Source organism: Pezoporus wallicus, unplaced genomic scaffold, assembly GCF_028554395.1.
Source record: "Pezoporus wallicus isolate ANWC-B61680 ecotype Strahan unplaced genomic scaffold, APGP_CSIRO_Pwel_v1 contig_4131, whole genome shotgun sequence".
Taxonomy (NCBI): domain Eukaryota; kingdom Metazoa; phylum Chordata; class Aves; order Psittaciformes; family Psittacidae; genus Pezoporus; species Pezoporus wallicus.
The window spans coordinates 2,856,190-2,876,762 of record NW_026641950.1 but is presented as its reverse complement, the minus strand read 5'-3'; the positions used below and the strand labels follow the sequence as shown (position 1 = coordinate 2,876,762).

Below are 20,573 nucleotides of genomic sequence, written 5' to 3'. Positions count from 1 at the left end.
CATCCCACCAGAGCACTGTTACACACCAACTCGGAGAAGAAGATAGGTAGCAACAATTGAAAAAACACTCTACCAAAGCAAGCAGCTTTATCTCATGATCAAAAAATGACAGAGATTTAAGCAAAATATTGTCTTCTATTTCCTGTCCTTACTTTGTTTACTTATCTAGCTGTTTCCTCATGTTTGCCAGATGCCCAACCTACTGCTGTTCTATAGAGAAGACTTATTTCCATCTACCAGCTACAGAGCCTGTTTTCTTTTTGTTCTCCAAGCACAAATACTTTCATTTTCAGTCCTGGGAGCTGTGGGTCAGTGCTTTAAGTGTTTATGTGGGTCTGAACTATTAAGTGGGTTTCAACAATATAGAGATATATCAGTAATACATAATTTTTTGTAATACGGCAATCTAGCAGAAGCCAGTTAATAAAATATTGTAAACCTGAATAAGACACATAAACAACAATTAAATAAATCCATCTAATCTCTATATTAACTCAAGACCAGTGTTCCATTATGCAGTCTTAAGAACGAACATGGCAGTATTTAATCTTTCAGGTCAGCAGTTTTTTGATGTTAGCTATTATGCTATTGGGGGTTAAGGACCACAGGGAACAAGGAAAGATACTGTATGTTTGTCCTGGGTTCAGCAGTAGCAGTCATTTTTCTCCTTCTTGGTAGCTGGTGCAGTGCTGTGTTTTGACTTTCGGCCTGGGAACAGAGCTGATAGCGATGTTTTGGTTTGGCCAAGGACTTTGTGAGCCTCATGCTCTGCCAGGGAGGAGGGGAAGCTGGGAGGAAGCAGAGACAGGACACCTGACCCAAACTGACCAAAGAGGTATTCCATACCACAGCACGTCATGCCCAGGAGGTAACTGGGAGTTACCCGGAAGGGCTGGGAGACTGCAGGGTTGGAGGAGGTATCGGTCGGTGCTTGGTCAGGCTGGGGGGGGCGAGTTATCAGTTGGCTGGTGCTGAGGTGTTGTATTCTCTTCCCTTGTTATTTCCTTTATCATTATTATCATTGGTGGTAGCAGTAGTGATCTGTGTTATACCTTAGTTACTAAACTGTTCTTATCTCAACCCGTGGGAGTTGCATTCTTTTCGATTCTCCTCTCCGTCCCTCTGGGAGTAGGGGGGGAGGAAAAGAAGGGGGGGGAGTGAGTGAACGAGCTGTCTGGCTGGGTTTAAACCACGACAATGTTACAGCATGGAACATGAATATAAGTAGGAGAAATTATCACAAAATTGTATCTATTGACATTTAGCTTTGATGTACCTACCACCATTTGAAGGGACAATAAGAACCAGATTATTTAAAAAACATGGTATTTTATTGCAGTCTTTGTTCAAATTAGTCAAATGCTTCATATGAAAATCCAAGCTACTCTGTTTCTCTAAGGCATGAGAACAAGAATAAATCTTATTCCAACTATAGTTTTCTCCAACAATGCTGTACAAATTGAAGTAATTTTTGTAGATGACAGCACAATCTTAAGCTTGCATCAGAACACAAAAGACCAAAATGCCGAAGTTTTCTCATCACATGGCAATCTTTGTGTCAACCCGATTCATTAAACATTTTTATAAATCTTTGTATTAAGAAAAAACTCTGCTGTAGAAAGAAGATAAAGAATTTTGTAAAGCCATGAGAACTCAAGATATACATCTCATGAAATGAAGCGCTCAATAAATACACTGTTACTGCATTTACTGCATATGGGAGCTGTGCAGGATCTGTACAATGATCAGGAAATTACTAATTATCAGTATCTGTTTGGATGCAATTCCAGCGGAGGTGAGGATACCCAGACTGGAATATGCACCACACTAACAGATGCTAATAGGAGTGGTGTTGGCGGAGGGTGCTACTATCTTCCACCCTTGGAATAACTGATGAAAATTTTCATTCAGTCTGAAGAAGAGGCCGTGCAAGAGCTCAAAAATCCCCCCGTGCTGCACAGGCTCTGTTTCTCCTCAGGTTTGGGATGAATCACTCACAGGCTTCTACACCAAATTGCTTCCGATTCAAATGTGCTGTTCATTTATATAACAGGGGTTGTGGTAACAGCCCTTCAAAATACCCACTTCAGAAATAATGCTTCATTGTTCACCTTTATGTAACTGTGGTTCTCCCAGGCCTACGCTGCTCTTTTTTTCCTTTGTTTGCCACCCATTTATGCCTACCCGCACACAGCCGTTAGCATGACTGGGAACCACAGGGAACGCCTGCGCTGCTGGTGCAGTCACCTCCCCTGGGAGCCTGGGGTGGCAGGCAGATCATAGGATCATAGAATAATTTGGGTTGGAAGGGACCTTCAGGCTCACCTAAGTCCAACCCCCCTGCAATGAGCAGAGCCATCTTCAACCACATCAGGTTGCCCAGAACCATATCCAGCCTGGCCTTGAAAGTCTCCAGGGATGGCACATCACCACTTCTCTGGGCAACCTGTGCTAGTGTTTTACCACTCTCATTGTAAAGAATGTTTTCCTCATGTCCATTCTGAATCTCCCCTCTTTCAGTTTAAAACCATTGCCCCTCATCTTGTCACAACAGGCCCTGCTGAGAAGTCTCTCCCCATCTTTCTTACAGCCTCCTTTAGGCACTGGAAGCTGCTGTAAGGTCTCCCCAGAGCCTTCTCTTCTCCATGCTGAACAACCCAAACTCTCTCAGCCTTTCCTCATAAGAGAGGTGCTTCATCCCTCTGACTATTTTTTGTGGTCCTTCTCTGGACCCCCTCCAACAAATCTCCAGCCACGGGACCCTCACCATGTACCTCCATTAAAATAAAGTTGGGATAATTACAGATATTTTCATCCTTCACTCATCTGCCTCCATTGATTGATTCAGAAGCATCTATCAAGTCAGAAAATACACTGAATGCTGGTCTGCACAGAGCAACAGCAGAACCCCCACATTACATGCAAATGTTTGGAAGACCACTCACCAAGCCCAGTGAGATCAGAGCTCCCAAGGAGTATCTAGGTGCACGCATCAATATGCTCAGTGAATTAGTTTGCTAAAGCCAGTCTCCGATTAGGTACAGGATAGGTAGGGCTGCAAATAAATTATTAGAATCATAGGAAGTCTTACTGGAATGGAGATGTTCGTGCAAATGGGAGAAAAGGAGACAGAAGCCTTAAAAGGCATTTTGTGATCAGGACAAACCAGCAAAGCCTTGCTTAATTATTATATTAAACCCTAAATAGTGATTTATTTTGGGCACCTCCTCCATCAGCACAGACAGAAGCTTGGAGGCAATTAAGCACACTGGAAAGAGTAATAACAGGCAGTAGGCAACAAAGAAAAATATCTTCCTATTTTTTTATTGCATCATAATTTTTATTTAGAAGGATATTGTGTGTCTACCATGTTACATCCTGTCTCTCCACTTCCCTGTTCTCTGTAACCCGGCCTCATGGGAGGAAACCCACAGGGTTTCAGCCACCAAGAGGTGCAGCTCTTTGCTCACAAGCTCTCTTCCTGCTCTCCCCACACTCAAATGCCACTGTCACCCACTCTGTTCTGGATCCTTTTCACACTATAGCTGTGACTTGTCATACCTCACCAGATAGGAATAAACCTCAGTGTAGTGTTCTTTGGAAAAGAGGTTATCTTTATTAATTTTGTACAAGACAACTAGTGTAGTGTGGACTTGATGCAGCTTCAAGTGCCTAGTGGCTGCTAATGACTAAGATAACAATGTAAATATACATATATATAGAGATAGGTATTATTGCACACACCCCTCTTACCGTGCTCAACTGACCACACAGTAATCCTTTAAAGTTTCAAAATCCTTCTATTCCTAGCTCTTAAAGACCCTGGTCAGGAACAATTTTTGCCTCTGTAACAACTGGCAGAAATAAATCCATGGTTGGAAGAGTCTGCATTCAGCATCTGACCTTTGTACAAGTCTTGGCAGCTTGTGGAACGAAGTCCAGACCCACCATGGACAGGCTCAGGTTGCAGATCAGACATGGAGCCAGTGTCAGACTAGATGATCTTTAAGGTCCTTTCCAACCCAAACTACTCTGCAGCTCTGTAAATCTGAAGGCCTTTATTTTCCAAATTGATGTTTCCCACTACGGCATGTGCATTGTGACAGACAATGTGCCGTAGACAGTTAGAGCCTGGAGCATTGCAAGAACAAGCCATTGCACTAACAGGGATAATCAGTTTAAATGACAAAGGCAACCAGGGTTGTTTGGTTAGTATCTCAAATCTACATATCAAACTGCTAGCAACTTGGAAATACACCGGAAAAGCCTGAAATGGGAATCTAACAAACAACATGCGGTATCTTGATAGCCACATGGTATAAAGAACAAAGGCTCACAAATTGACACGAAGCTCTGTTGTTGTTTAGACTCTCGCTTATTTCAATATTAGCAAAATTTAATTAATTTGAAAATTATAAATAATAAAAATTGTATTTTGAAATTAGCAAATTAATTTTTAGCAAATTAATTTAAGTAACAGAAGGCAGCAGACCCTTTAGATTTGTTTCTAGACAAATAAATGGAAAGCGACCAGTTCAAAAGACAAGTTGGTTAAACCTCATGAAATGGGAGGAGAGGGAATTCATAAATGTAATGAAGACAAATGTGAACATGCTCAGGTAGAAAGGAAACCTCACAAGAGACACTACAGAGAGATAGGAAAGCAGCAGGAGTTTCTCCAGGAAACAACACAGCAGGATAATCTGTCCTTGTGCCTTGTTAAAACAAACAGCAGAAGCTGTAGCACGAGATTTATTTGTCAGGACAGACACAGAATGTGAGAACATGGTCAAACTGCTGGCAATAAGTATCAAGCCTGCATAAATACATAGGTATGAGAATCCGCATGGTTAAGATAGAATGCAAATTAAAAAAAAATTACTAGCAACAACAAAAAAATCCTTATTAGCAATAAGTTTATAGCTTAAGAGCAAGAAAAAACCTTGCTGTCCTAGTCAATACAGAGAAACTGATGAGAGATGACATCCAGAAGGCTATCATGTTTGGGACGTCAGTCTTCACTAAGAGTGTCAGATTAAAGCAGTAAGTAGCATAAATAATAGCCATGACAGGTAAGAACTCAGGGGGAAGAGAGGCAGAGAGGAAGAATGTGAATGAAAGCGTGTGCACATGTGCACGATGGAAAAAACCCAAGCAAGTAAACAAAATGAGTGACCCGGTAAGTCAGTTTAACTTCAGACTCCTGGGGAAAACAATCCTGAACAAAGTAATTAGCACCTGGAACATAACCTAACTAGCAGCCAAAAGAGATTTGTTAAATCTCATCACTAACTTCCTTTGACAGGCCTTTCAGATAGGTAGGAGAGAAGTCAAGATGTCACATCTTTTCTTTAGTAAGGCTTTGAAACCGCCTTGAGGTATTCTAACAATCAGACTACAGATGCAGGAAGAATAAGTATTAGTTCAAGATGTGAGAAACAAAGGTTAAATATATCATTGCCAGGACAGAGTAGTGACCTGGAAGGATGGAGTGAAATGTAGCAGGTTACGTACAAGATACTGCCCGCAGACAGGAAACATCAAAGACAGAAGTACAAGGTGGAAACAAAGCAGCAGACAAGAAAGCAGCAGACTACAACGGGTTGTAAGAGACAAATAGCATGCTGTTGTAAGAAAGACAAACGCTGCTATGAGATATAAGATTTAAAGAAAAAGTGTTGGTGGGCAAAGCTGGAGTATAATCCGTTTAACAAAAATTTCTTCTTCTATTCTTTTCTTTACTGTGTCTTGTATGAACACCTGTGAAAGATGCAGTCCCACTAGAGAGGTACCCAGGAACAGTAATAAGAATGCAAAGTAGTATAGAAGATGTGACTTATGGGGAGGTGGGATGGACAAGCTAGCTGTAGTACGGGGGTAATTCTTAGAGGGTAGCTGTTACATTGGAAGACTACTACAAAAAGAAGGGAATTGCCTCTTCAGTCAGTTATGGATAGACCAATCCTAATGAGCTTAAAATGAGCACAGAGGGGAAAGCAAGTGATTTTGAGGATGCGGCATCCATACTACTGCACATGTTGGTGCAGCCCGGTTTGTGTGTTTTGCTTCAAACAGCTCTAACCTGGTACTGTGCACCAGACACCCATTCCTGGTCAGTAGGTGTTAAAAGCGCTCCTGCAGAATGTCTTCCACTCTGACTTAATCTGAAAAGAATCCAGCTCATGTTCCCCAATATCACTAGGCAAAGTGAACTCAAATGTGGTGAGGGATGTCCTTCAAAAGCAGGCTCCTCAACTCAACTGTTCAGTCACACAGACTCACCTTAAGCCAAACCTGAGTAATCCAGGGACTGACGGTGGCATCCATACGGCAGAGAGCAAGCAGGATGGGTCACAGCTACAGCAGACCAGAACACTGCTTGTCTCAACTCTTTAAGATAGATGTAAATACTTTGCAGCAGCGAGCATGATTGGAGTGACAGTATTAAGTGTCTAGATACCAAGCACTGACTCTTTTGAGACAGCATATTGACCATTTTAACTGACATCTGATGTGACATATGGATGTCATTGGTAGGTTTGTGAATAAACTGAAACAAACCATCACAATGTTTTCATTTAACAATTGCATTTGCTTTAAAATAAATTGATAGTAATCTGTCTTTTCTTCCTTTTCTTTAAATGAGGACCTGTCTAGGGACTTCCTGACTCATATAAATAAAAATAGTGGAACCAAAACAAAGGACCAAGCACCCAAGCCATCAATCTTTCCCAGCTGCTGAGTCACAGAGCAACAACCAAGACAAAAAAACATCCCAGTTTCTCACTGCCCGTTCCTAATTTCTTAACAACATAATTTAATTCCATGATGCCACTTTCTTCTCCTAAAGAAGGGTCAAACTGTGCACATCTGTGTGTGCATGCCTGTTTAGATTCTGAGCTGCAAGGCCATCATGTGTTCTTTATGAGGCACTGCTCTGTAGCTTCTTAAGTATCTGGCACCTTTGGTTTCCTTTGGTTGTTTCTTACTCTGTGCACACCATGCATCCAGCATGGTTCCCTGAATAGTTATCTGGGTTCTGACTGGGTGGTTGATGGTAAAATTTCTTTCAGGTCACTTCAAGTGATGCTCCTATGTAAAACAGCAAACTGATTTTTGCACATATTGACAAGTTTACAGTTTCATTTCTGTCAGTGTTGTGAGATTCCTCTTTCCAGCTCTATTTTAATTCTTTATAAACGAACACACATGAAACATGAGAAGAAGAAACCGATAAACAATCTCAACTAATACCAACAAATACAATTAAAATGTTTGCACAGAAATTCTGGATATCTCTTAACACATGAGAGAAGCTACAGAGTTCTGGTTCTGTTCCCAGGTAATTAATCAATGGGAGAACAGCTAAGGGCATCAAACCTAACGAGTTATTTTATCTGAGGATCCTAGCCAGCTTGCGTTACTATGCTGTCAAGACAGGCTTTATTTACACATTCTGGTGAAGTACTCCACAAGTCTAACATTTTATGGCAGTTTATAAATTTCTAATAGCCTCTGCCAATTCACATAAAGTGTGCTTAAACACCCAGATGTTATGACCAAAAGCAAATACATCATGAATTTGAAGTTTGTCTGAATTAGTGAGGTCAAGTCAAGCGTCTAGGCTAAATTTACATTGCCTTGGATGTGTCAATTAACATCCAAGCAGCAGAACTTACTTACCGTCTTGGACGGTAGATGAACTCTTTCCTTGTCAGTCTGCCTTCTGGTTTTAATTGGGTAGAAAACTACTGTAAATATTTTCTTCTTTCTCACCCTTTCTTCCCAAGGCTTTTTATAAACAAGTGAGGTATTGTTTAGCTGCTATGCACTATAACCCACACACCCCAAACCAAACTAGAGAAGTATGTGTTCAGATTGCTTACAGAGCACTCGAGGTTTTATAAATCTTTTGATCACACACTGCAGAACAATTTGAATACCTCCAGACAAACTGATCAGGGCAACTTACAGCATCTTTTTAGCTTTGCCTGTCATAATCTGTATAAGGAGAGAAAAGTACGATTGGAAACTTTGGCAAATGAACCTAAACAGATTTGCTCAGCGGTCACCGAGCCTCTGGTCAACAGTTCTGTGCTGTTCAAAGCCCAAGTACAAGTGCATCACTGTTCTCTCTTTTAAATGTAGAATAATTCTAGGATTCATGGCAATTCCAGCTTGAACTCAGCTCTAAAGAACCCCTTTGTTTTCATATAAATCAGTGCCTGGTTTTAGATAATTCTATAAAGAATCCTATTCATCCACCACATAACGTATTTGTTAACATGAAAAGAGACCGAAGAGCCAGCCAACCTCCAAAAAATTCTGAAGAAAAGTGAAGTTAAACCAATCTATCTAGCATATGCCATCAGAGTTACATATAATGTGTGTAGACACATACACAAGATGTAAAACCTCATTTGAAACAGCACAGTTTGTCCTTGATACAAACACCTCACACTAAGGCAACTGACAATTTCGGAGTACAGTAGCCATACTCTGCTATTCTTTTACCAAGGGCTCATTTGGGAGGGTGAAATTCAGATGGTTTAGTATTAAAATGCTGCTTGACTATTTCCATACTAGTCTGAAAATCCAGAACCCCTTGTAAGAACAACTGATCAACCCAAATTAGTTATTTACAAGATATTTACTGTGAGTACTAGATTACATGAACACCGTTAGATTCATTACTTAAATGAAACAGCAAGGCCTGGTATTTGGGGGAGAAAAAAAAAAAAAGAGGAGGCACATTGGATTCTAGACTGTCGGCATCTACTCTGACTCTAGATAACCCCCTTCTGTCTCACTTCTTACCGCTCATAAAACATCTCTATACTTTTTAACGCTATGTGCTATTTTACTTACCTTTTATGAAAACACAGCCTTTTTATATTATTTATTTCTGTAATATAGTCAAGATGCACCATTACTACTGCAGCAAGGAGGAAGTTCTTTGATGCATTTGTCTTCAGGCATTTGACAGTCTGGGTACTTTTGCCAGGTAGCTTTTATTTCTGACTGTTCTAAGCTTTCTCTGTTTTGTGGGTTTTGGTAGCATTCCAAACTCGTAGACTTAATGCATCTTGCTTTTGCAAGGTATGGTTAAATCCCATCCAAAGGCAGTACAAAAAGTTTTTTCTTTAATTACCTCCTATTCCTCTTCCATGCTCTTCCCAACATTAAACCAAAACACGTACCATAAACTGGAAATTCCACCAAATTTAAGTAAAACTATTCATTTTCTGCATGCTCAGTCCTTACTTATTTACTAAACTTAAGATGAAACGTATTTTAGGGCTTGATAGTGATCCCAGTTCATAAATACCTAACACTAAGATGCCAAGAAGTCTAAACCTAAACTATCATAATCTAAATACACATTCTGTCAATCCTGCACACTGAGTACATTTCCAGTAAATACAGATGTCCAACATTCCTGCACTGAGCAGGAACTAAACAGGGCACAGCAGAGGCCACAGAACAGATGGTCAAGGGCTGCAGCACATGCTCTAGCAGATGAGCCAGAGGCAACTGGACTCGCTTAGCCTTGAGAAGACTTCAGGAGCACCTAACATGAACTTCCCAGCGCCTCTGAGACACTGCACAAGAAGAGGAATCACTATAGGATAACTGACCATCAGGGCAGGTTGCCTAGGGGTACTGCAGAGCCTCAGCCTTTGGAGGTGCTCAAAACCCAGTTAGACAAAAGCCCTGAGCAAACCCTGTCTGAACTCAGGGTTAACCCTGTTTCAAGCAGGTCACACTTGATACCTCTCACGGTTCCTTCTAACCAGAATAACCGCATGATTTAAGATGTTTAGCCCTAAGCGGCACTTACATATCTTACCCTAGCTGAATCCAGAAACGTCACTGTAATGCAATGTTATATGCAACATCACAGTACAATAATCTTCACAAGTCTTCTAAATACTTACAATTTCTCATTAAAATATCGATTTGAGCAAAGATTAATGATGCAAAGCCCTGACATAGCTATCAAGACAGTTTCTGAAAAATTAGAACTGTTTCCAACCAGTGCCTTATTTTAACAGCAAACAGAAAAGTTACAAGATCTCAAAAATTGGCACACAGTTTGCATATATTTAGGTATCAGATTTAGCATCCTGTATTATACTGACAAATAGAAATGCTTGGGAGTGATTTCAATTCCAGAGATGTTCATTAAGGACTCAAATATGAAGTATAACTCCATGAGACACTGCAAATCTATTCTGATGCACCTGCCACACTAGCAACATTGAGTCCAGAATGAGAGGAAAAGCATTCCTTGGTCTGGTGTCTGTTCCAAAGTATTTTGCAGTTAACAATACAATAAAAACTTTTATATAGTTCTGTTTCCTCAGTTTTTTCACAGCAGTGAACAAGAGATGAAGTCCCATTGCAGGAAAATTGGCTGCAGCAACTGGAAGAGGTGGCATCAGGAAAGCAGCATGCTGGTGCCTCATAAGCAAATGGAAACATGTCAGTCTTGCTTTTCAGCAGGGGCAAAGGAGCAGAACTTGATGCCCCTTTGGTTTACTCCAAGAGAAACATAACGGTCTGTAAAGTTACACAACTTCTGCAGTGGCAGTGTTTTGCAATAGTACTTGGCAAGGAACTCAGCATGAGCAGCTTGCCAGTCACCCCCAGAGTTTAAACAAGACTGCCAAGAAATAAGATGTGATATCTTTTTGAATAAAGGAGTTTTGAAATAAATTTAGATTCCAATCTTGCCTGTCCACATTCCGCCCTCCAACCAGGTGCTTTCCTGCCCTAAAACAAAGAAACACTGTAGTTGCAAAGCATTTCAAATATGAGGGAATAAGGAAGCTCCTTCTAGTCAGATGATGCCTAGAGGATGTCTGAGAGACCAAGTGCAAAGATCACGTGAAGATACAACCTTATTTCTTCCTTCCCTAAAGGCTAGGGAGGCAGACTCTCAACACAGATGTGGGTGAGGGAATGGAGTTACAGGCCAGGTCACTAACATCCAGATGTGGGGTACGGATCGGTTACACCACCACCTAAAAACCTTGCATGACACAAAGCTCCCAGGCTGGCACCTGCTGCCACACAAATACATTGTGAGAGGTGCTAAGGATGGAGATTCCTGCACTGGAAATGGGGCTTTCTGGTAGGAAACACTGGATATTCTGCCCCACTTCACTTTCAGAGCTTGAACTCCTAAGCCAGGACTACCAACAGCTGTTACCACCTACTCCAGATTTCAGAGCCCATTCTTCTCTTGGGCACAGTTTTCTCCTGGAGCAGCCAGCCAAATGTTGCTCCTCTCTCAAAACATGGGAATTCTCACCTTTGGTAGCACTCTCAGCAGCAGCACCAAGCACTAGATCCCAGCCCTCCTCCCAGGGGAACACACAAACTCATGCAAGAGTCAGGTTCTGGTGCTTCTTCATGTCAGCTTCAGGCAACCTGCTGCATCCTCCATGAGATGGCCCAGGGTAAACCCAAGGGGAAAAGCATGTCTTCCCAGTTACTTACTTCAGCCTATGCAACAGCTGCAGAGGTGGGGGCAGATCTGGGCTTTAACCCCTTGGGCACAGGGACCAGCAGCCCAGGTTTCAACTACTAGAACACAGTCTATAGACAAGCCCCACCACCACCAGCTCTCCAGGAAAGTGAACACTGGCTCCTCTCCTGGCAGTGTTTCAAAATCAAATCCTATACAGCTGCATCTGGAGACACAGCCGTGTGTGTTTACAGCATGCTTGCCAGGTGCCCTAGTTTCTCCATCTCCTAAGGGCTTTGATCCTCGACTGCAGCAGCTCTAGATAAGGCGCTTAAGAACTTTCTGCTTAAAGAGGGAGATCCAGTGTGTTTAAGACACTTCCAGAGCCAGGCAGAGACTGTGTTAGGTGGTTTGGAAGACCTGGGGGGAGGGAATTAATTTTGCTTTAGAGTCAGGAATTCAAGCAAGAACTTGATTAACACATATTAGAATGTTCTCACAGTATGTTGAAGGCCTTCAGCTCTACTTTGGAAAGTGTGTTTGCTTTGCAGGTTATTTTAACATATGCATACTACTCAAACTGGAACAAAATAAATCCTTCAATATAAACACTCCAAGTGCTAACTTGAAGTAAAAACAACATATTGCTTTACTACAGCTCAGTTTATATAAATACATAGATTACTTTCTCTAGTTTCTATTCCTTTGGTCTACAGTAAAAACTAATTCACAGCAATGTAAGTCTTCGATGATTTAGGAATGACCAGAAATGAAGTCACAAAACCAATCAATATTGACCTTTCTTTGGGAAAATACCCACTCCTTAAAAACAGCATTTTTCCAAGTGACAAATTAGAGAGCCAAAACCAAATATTCATTTACAAGTACAAATATGTATAGGCTGATCTCAATTTACACGCAGAAATGAAGGGCATTTTTGTATAAAATGGCCTGCAGCCATGGGACAAAACTGCCCTAGTCCTTGCATGCAAATCATAAAACTGAAACCATCTGGAAAATTACGTGGGATATAGGCAGGATAACTCAGGAGAGAGCTCATGTGTGGATGTGGCTGAAGGATCACAGCTTATTAGGAGCTTATCTTGTATGGATGGGATGGAAAATAGGATTTGACATACCCTCTTACACACTGATGATTAACGTGAACCTGCAATTAGCACGCATAGCATTATAAAATGACAGATTATTTCCATCATAAATCCTAGATCCCAGAGGAGACAAGAGTTGCTTTGCATCTGTTTTTATTTGCTAATACCTATGCATTTTATTTTATATACTTTATTTTTGTCTCTCAGCATACCCTATTTAAATATCTTGTTGCTGGGTCAAGTCAGCTTCAGAGGCTTGCAGCTATTCCAGCTAGCTAGGCTGAAACAATTCTGCATATTAAAACCCAGCAATCACTATTTTAAACACATGCCATTACAGTCAAATTATCCACCTACTTGTGGATTCACTTTAAACAAGTCAAAAAAATTAACAGAGTAGTAGTTTTAAAGTGCCCACATCTTAAAACTTGAACTACTTGCTCCTTGCAATACATTATTTCGTAAGCAGAGTGGGCCGGGACCCACCCAACTTACGTTCCCCATAGGTCCTCTGAAGGCCTCTGCTCAGTAAGTCTTGGATAAGCAGCTTTGTCATGCTTCTTAGAAAGATACCTGTTCTTAGAGGATGAAAATGCAGGCAGCAATAGTAAAAAAAAAGCAACAACTCCTATCAGTTTCTGATTATCAAATGAAGATACCCTCGGAACAACATAACCCGTGAATTCCAGGTCTCGCAGCACTTGAGATGCAGCCCATGTATACACCAGTTTGCGTAACTCACCCTCCCCTCAGGAAATGTTTAATCCTCTTTTAAGATAACAATACATATTGAATTTATTAGATTAGCATGAAAGAAATTAAATGCAAGGGATGTCAGCATTTGAGTGTCCATTATAAATGTCAATGCTATTTCAACACTAAGAGCATGTAACAAAGAAGCAGTAGCACTTACTACAAATAGAGAGATCACAGGCTGCTTTTTGCAGCTAAGTCATGCATATTCCTGCTCTTCATACACTCCCCAAAATTAAGGGGAAGAGCCTGGCACTATTCAGACAAAAAAAAAAAATCAATAACAAACCAAATCCAGCTCTACAGGAGCACGTAAGTCTCAGTAAGGGGAAGCCAAGGGGCAATGACCAACGCTCATGAAAGAACTAAGCCAAAGACATCCTGCAAATACAAAGTCAGGCAGGTGGGTGTTTTGGGATACCCTGTCAAGCTCCACTAGTTCTCCCCTAATGCAAATCCTCCAAGTCTGTGACAGGTTTTTACCTTCACAGAATCACAGGATCATAGAATGTTTTGTGTTGGAAGGGACCCTAAAGCTCATCCAGGGACACCTTCCACTAGAGCAGGTAGGTCTAAGTACCATCCAGCCTGGCCTTGAACACTGCCAGCAATGGGGCAGCCACAGCTTCTCTGGACAACCTGTGCCAGTGTCTCACCACCATCACAGTAAAGAATTTCTGCCTAATGTGTTAACTCCCTGCAGAAGCTCTGTGCACAAAGCACCGGTACTTTGCAACTCCTTCTGCATGGGAGGAGAAAATGTTCATTTTCTCCCTGCCTCCAACCTTCTCTCATTGAAGACGTCTAAAGAGGTAAAGAGGCAGTTCCAGCTCTTGCCTCTGGCACAGACACAACTAGAGAGACTGCAGACCTGAACTGTCTTAACTGCTTTTTCTCTGCGAAATACAAAGCAAAGGGAACCAGAGTATCCCCATCCTTCTAGGGCATGGGGAAGGGGCTCTCTGCAAAAGGGCACCTTCATCTGCTCTGAGTTCAATGCCACGCCATCCCTTACCTCTTAACCGCCTGCTTCCAGCTGAGCGTTACTGTCCATACGGAATTAAGCAGTGTTAACTGGAGTTTGGTGGTGTCTGTAGCTGCAGCCCAGAAATCAAACCCTCCCACACCCAGCCAGCCGTGCAAAAATGAAGCGTAGTACATATAACCACACACACAGAGTAATGCAGAAAAACACCAAGGCGAGAGTACTAGCAGGAGCAAGTAACACCGCTGGAGAAGGGAGGGATAGGGAAAAAAAAAGAGGAGAATACGAAATGCGGAATGACTTTGCAACTTCTTTGCATAAAAAATAGAGTATCTAAGTCTCTACCAGCTGAGGAGAAAAGCTCAAGTTTCTCCGTGTTTGTTTATCCATCTGTGAGCACTCTGCCCCCAGTCCGGGACCGGATCCCTGCAACTGGAGCCGTCCCCCTACATGATCAGTGTTCTGCGTGAGCAGTCCCGATCCCTGCCCGGGTGTCCGTTCGCCCCCGCAGAGGGCTAGGGAGCACCACGCTGACCGCACTCCACAGAAGCAATCGGGGGCACAAGGGAGCCAAACGGGCCCGTGTCCCGTCCCGCCCTGCCGCCGGGAGAGGGTACCCTCCGTGGCCCCGGGCGCCCCCTTTACCGCCCGCCGTCTGCGAGCGGCCGACGGCACCTGCGTCGCCGGGCCCCGCGTACCTGCCCACCTCCCTCCCGCCGGCCGGGCCGGGCCGGGCCTGCCCGAGGGGTGCCTGTCCGTACGTCCCGCCGCCCGTTCGTCCGTCGGGCCTCTTCCTCCTGCCTCCCCTGCCCTCGCTCTGCCGCGTCAGCCGCGCTCCTCCCGCCGCAGCCCCGGTGCTGGCGGCTCCCGCTCTCCGAGGCTCCCCTCGCCCCACCCGCAGCGCAGGCGGGGCCGCTGCCGGTGTGTGAGGGGGTCGGTGTCGCTGTGGGTGTCGCAGCCGGGCCCCGCCGACCAGCGCCTCCCCGGTCAGCGGCGAGCGACGCCTGCCGCGGGGTCAGGCGGGGACTCGCGGCCGGCGCCGGCCCTGGCCCGCTCCTCTCCGGTCCCGCTCCCCGGAGGGCCCCGAGGCGAGGCAGGGACAGAGCCGCGCCTGCTGCTGCGCGGCCCGCGGCTGCCGGAGCACGCTGCGGTACGGGATTCGGGGCCGGATCACCGGCGTGCTACCACCGCCCGTTGGTCTTCCAGGGCTCTCCACGGGGAGCACGGCCGGCGCCTCGGGAGCGGGTCTCGGGGGTGACAGTGCCTGGCAGCAGCGCTGTTCTCAGCTACATTCACAATCCTGGAGCACCCCGCCAACTGCAAAGCTGTCGCACCCTGGCACAGAGAGAGGATGGATTTTCGATGCCAGCGTTTCATTCGTCTGGCCAGCGAAAACTAATTAATCGGGCTGGGTGGAGGAAAGAGCCGCTGGAGCCGTTAGCTTGGGCGCAGAAGGACCGTCCCCCTTCTGTCTTCTAGGCGTTATTTCGCCTTTTTTCCTCAATAATCACTTTCAGCGCTCATTTTCTCGCAGCAGGATGTGGTAAAAATAGAGTTATCAGTTTGTTTCAAGCAATGTTTATTGTCTGTTTTCTGGCTGCTTCTCCCCTGCTTCCTGCCATGCTTGCTTCTCTACATACTGCCACGGCATGAAGCACAGAAAACCACACCCCGCCCTGAATTTGTGCAGTCCTGCCTCAAAATGCTTCTGTGTATGAGAGCCATGGATCCGGGTATGACCAGGGGAGGTCCTCCCACATGGCACACCTGAGAAGGTGGCACCAGCCTGGAGTCTTCACAAACCAAGGAGAATGTCGGGAAGGCCTCAGAGTTGGGATGTGAGCTGAGGGAGGTTCCCAGCACAGACAGGGTGCAGGTGAAATTTTTGAGTGGCAAGAAGAGGAAGGTAAGAGGCTGCTGAGAAAGGCAACAGCCCTTGCATCCTGAGATGCAAAAAAATATCCCAGACTTTAGTATGGGCAAAAGTGAATCCTAGACAAAGAGCTCAGTCTGATGGTCTGGCATAGTTAATCTGATGTCCTAGTATGCCTCAGAAGATCATGGAACGGGTCACCTTAGAAGCTATGCTAAGGCACATGGAGAACAGGGAGGTGATTTGAGCATGGCTTCACCAAGGGCAAGTCCTGCTTGACCAACCCGATGGCCTTCTATGATAGAGTAATTACACCAGTCAATAAGGAAAGAGATAGATATCATGCATCTGAACTTCTGTAAGGCCTCTGGCGTGCTCCTCCACAACATCCATCTCTCTAAATTGGAAAGATACCAATTTGATGGGTGGACTGCTTGGTGGATGAGGAATTGGCTGGATGGTCACATCCAGAGGGTGGCCAACTGCTCAATGTCCAGATGGAGATCGGTGACAAGTGGTGTCCCTCAGGGGTCTGCCCTGGGAGACGTACTCTTTAATATCTTCCTTAGTGACACTGTCAGTGGGATTGAGAGCACCCTCAGCAAATTTGCAGACAATACCAACCTCAGTGACATGTCTGAGGGACAGGATGCCATCCAGAGGGACCTGGACAAGCTCAAGGAGTGGGCTGATGTGAGCCTCATGAGGTTCAATAAAGCCAAGTGCAAGGATCAGGGTAAATTCCAGTTTCAATACAGGCTGGGAGATAAATCGATTGAGAGCAGCCCTGACAAAAAATACTTGGGAATTCTGGTGGATGAAAGCCTGGATATGAGCCGGCAGTGTTCACTCACAGCCCAGAAAGCCAACTATCCTGAGCTGCATCACAAGAAGCATGGCCAGCAGGTGGAGGGAGGTGATTCTGCCCCTCTGCTCTGGTGAGACCTCACCTGGATTACTGCATCCATCTCTAGAGCCCCAGCACAGGAAAGACATGGACCTGTTGGAGAGGGTCCAGAGAAGGGCCACAAAAATCCTCATAGGGCTGGAGCACCTGTCCTGTGAGGAAAGGCTGAAAGCTGGGGTTGTTCAGCCTGGAAACAAAAAAGCTCCATGAAGACTTCATTGAGGACTTTCAGTACTTAAAGGAGGCTTACAAGAAAGATTGGGACAAACTTTTTAGCACGGCCTGCTGCAGTAGGACAAGGGGTTATGGTTTGAAACTAAAAGAGGGTAGGCTCAGAACAGATATAACAAAGAAAGTTTTTACAATGAGGATGGTGAAACACTAAGGAGGTGGTAGATGCCCTATCCCTGGAAACATTCAAGGCTGGGTTGGATGGGGCTTTGAGCAAGTTGATCTAGTTGAAGATGTCCCTGCTCATTGCAGGAGGTTTGAACCATTAAAGGTCCCTTCCAACCCAGACTGTTCTGTGATTCTATGATAATCATAACCACCTGTTTCTCTTAAGTTTTGCATGCATTTAATATTATGTCTATGTGGGTGTCCTTGATCCATCTTCCATGTGTAATTGTTTAGAATACAGTCACACAGAAAACTGTTTTCAGGACAGCTTCCAAAAGGCGAATCTTGAGACAAAAAGGTTATGCAATTTGACCCATCCGAGAGATCCACCCCTGTTACACAGAAGTAATGCTAAGAAGTGACAAGAGAGATTATTGCCATATGATATACTTGGGATAAAGTGATTAACGCAACTAAACCTTTCCTGTAAGGCCTAGATTTTCAGGAATTAATCTTTCAGTATTAGAACACTGTTTCCACATTGGATTAAACTCTCTCCCTTTTCTCTGACCGAACGTGAATGAGGAAAAAGGCTTGGAAGGTTTTCTCCTTTGTTAGGACAAAACCAAAAATAGAACAAAAAATGTTCTCCCTTCTCCAGAGTAACCTATAACCTGATCACAACATTCTTGTACTTCTTAAACAGTGGGTAAAGTACCCAGTTTTGTTGCTGCTCATCCCATAATGCCACAAGGATTTCTACTCCCAAAGCTCTAAGAAGGTATTCTTGTATTGCTTATTCCTTGTCTAAAATTAAAAGTCATAAAAAGCATCCACTTAAAGTGAAACCCACCTTAGTTACCTAACAATATGTAACTCTTTCCTGCCACTTAAAAAGGACACAGAAGAAAACCAAGAGGAGAAGCACAAACAGCAGCTGTCATCAGTAGAGGAGGCTAAACCACTGGAAGTCTCTTCTAGTCCTTTTTGGTTTTGTTTTTGGGGTTCTTTTGCATGTGTGTAAAACCACTACAAATCTTTCCTTGACCATTTTTCCAGCTTCACATGCAGTTTTTCACCAACTAGGTGTCTTGAGAAAGACATGGTCCTCCTGCAAGTGATGGGTTGGCTTGCCAACAGCCTGAGAGAAAGTTCCTAGTCTAGACCTTAATCTGTAGATGCAGCCCTGGCCCCTCCATTACATTGCTGTGGTGGTGGAGCCCCTGGGCGACTGTAAATTCACACTCTTTCCAAGTTCATTTCTCTGCACCAGAGACTCTTCTGTTGCTACTCAGGCTATTGCACTCCTGTACAGCCACGTCACAAGAAGTAAATATCAGTGAGAATCTTAACCACCCCCCTTCAGTACAAGGAAATTTCACCTACAGTGGAAGCCTCTTAAAAAGAAAGGAACAAATTAAAATCTACCTGCCCCTGGAGTAAGCCTTTTTTTCCACTGTAACTACCCTGTAGGAGCAGCATGTTTTCCTCTTACTGTGGTATTCCCCTGCAGGAACATAAGTACACACTCAAAGTCCCTAATGCTACCTCATCCATAACAGGAAGCACTAAACCTAGAAAATCTTTAAAGGGTCAGTCTCGGTCCTGCTGCTGAACAAACAGAGCTAATAGATGTGCCTCATTTGTTCTGTCATCTGTTTACTCCATCGTTTGTTTTCTTTTCTTACAGATATCCTTGCAGACAGGTTGATTTGTTTAACTACACATGGGTCAATGTCTGAACAGCTCACCTAGGAGCACCAGCAACACAGAAGGAGAAAATGGGGAAAAAACAGACTATGGTGATAACATACTGCTTTTAAAGCATAACAACTCCTATCGACATCAGTAGTCTGGTCACAGACTGAGGTCAGGGTAAACACTTTGTGTGGTAACTGAGTAGTTGTGGAGATGATGTATTCTCCTCCTTACTGTGAAACACCAAAGTGGGAAACATCTTTTGCAAGGTCACCATTACTTCTGCCTTGCTATTACCTTCTTTCATTGTCTTTGTTGCTTTCACCTATTTGCATGTCTCCACCTTTCTTCCCTTTGCACTTCTTTCCCCATAGCAACTCTGCCTCCATACATCCTACTTCTGCCACCGCCCACATGAAAAAGCTGCGTAATAGTGCGGGCTGAACTTCAGAAGGAAAGATTGCAAAGACAAATGGTCGTTAGCTGATGTAGACTGATAGTGAGCTTTCTAGCACTACAGGCTATGAGCCAAAGTTGGCAGAAAAGAAATAGAGATAGGCTAAGGAAAAGTGGAATAAAAAAGTTAAGAAGTTCTAAAGGAGAGAGCAGAAAGTTATATAAGGCAATCTTTCACCTAGGATTGTCTGTTCAGCAGACCTGGCAGTACACGCTCGGGCTAGTTAGATCCCCACAGCTACATACTAGCAAGGAAATAAATCAATGATTACGTACCATGAGAAAGGCTTGTTTTGACATGCCATTCATCTGCCACTGAATCCATGTTCATGAAGAGGTCCTATCTTCAGGCACAGAAATACCCATTTTTCAGAAGAACTTCCTCAAGGGATGATAAAGTTTGTCTTCAGGGGGTTAGCTAACTATTTGTATTTCTTATAAGTGCAGAGCTTTATAAAGTGTAGGTATTGAATTTACTTTTCCCCAGTAAGGTCATATAACACTTATATGTTTTATTGAACATTTGAAACATGGACTACAGCAATTAAGATGAAAGTTTAATGAAAATGTTAAATAAAAAGCAACTTAAATGTTTTATTGAACTCCTGAAACTGCATTGCCAAATCACATCTGGGGATCCCTATCTAACTCCCCTTGCACCTCCAAGGAAAAATCATCTTCTCCAAAGCACTGCCATGAGGCTTTCATATCAACACCCAAATCAGAACAGGTAGAGAAGAGTGGAGGTCACCCTTCTCACAGCCACCTATTTTAAGTTGGTTTTACTTTGTTGTATTTCCTACACTGCGGATGCTTTGAGTTTTGTACTCATACAAAAGAGTAGTTTGTACTTGTCAGTCTCATGAATAAATCTAGATCAGATTTGCAGAATTGGAGTCCACCATGGACAGATACTCAGGAAAGGTGCCCACCTCCAAAGTGAAAACAGAGTTGTATTTCCAAGTATTAGTTGTTATTAA

General features: G+C 43.6%; 1 protein-coding gene across 1 annotated transcript in view; it reads right to left on the bottom strand.

Moving 5' to 3' along the window:
- SGK3 (serum/glucocorticoid regulated kinase family member 3) overlaps positions 1–15,240 on the bottom strand; it is a 59,961-nt gene extending 44,721 nt beyond the window's left edge. Inside the window, exon 1 of the mRNA XM_057426255.1 lies at positions 15,019–15,240. The gene's annotated coding sequence lies outside the window, so the exon portion shown is untranslated. The remainder of the gene's footprint in view (positions 1–15,018) is intronic.
- Between the last annotated feature and the right edge of the window lie 5,333 nt (positions 15,241–20,573).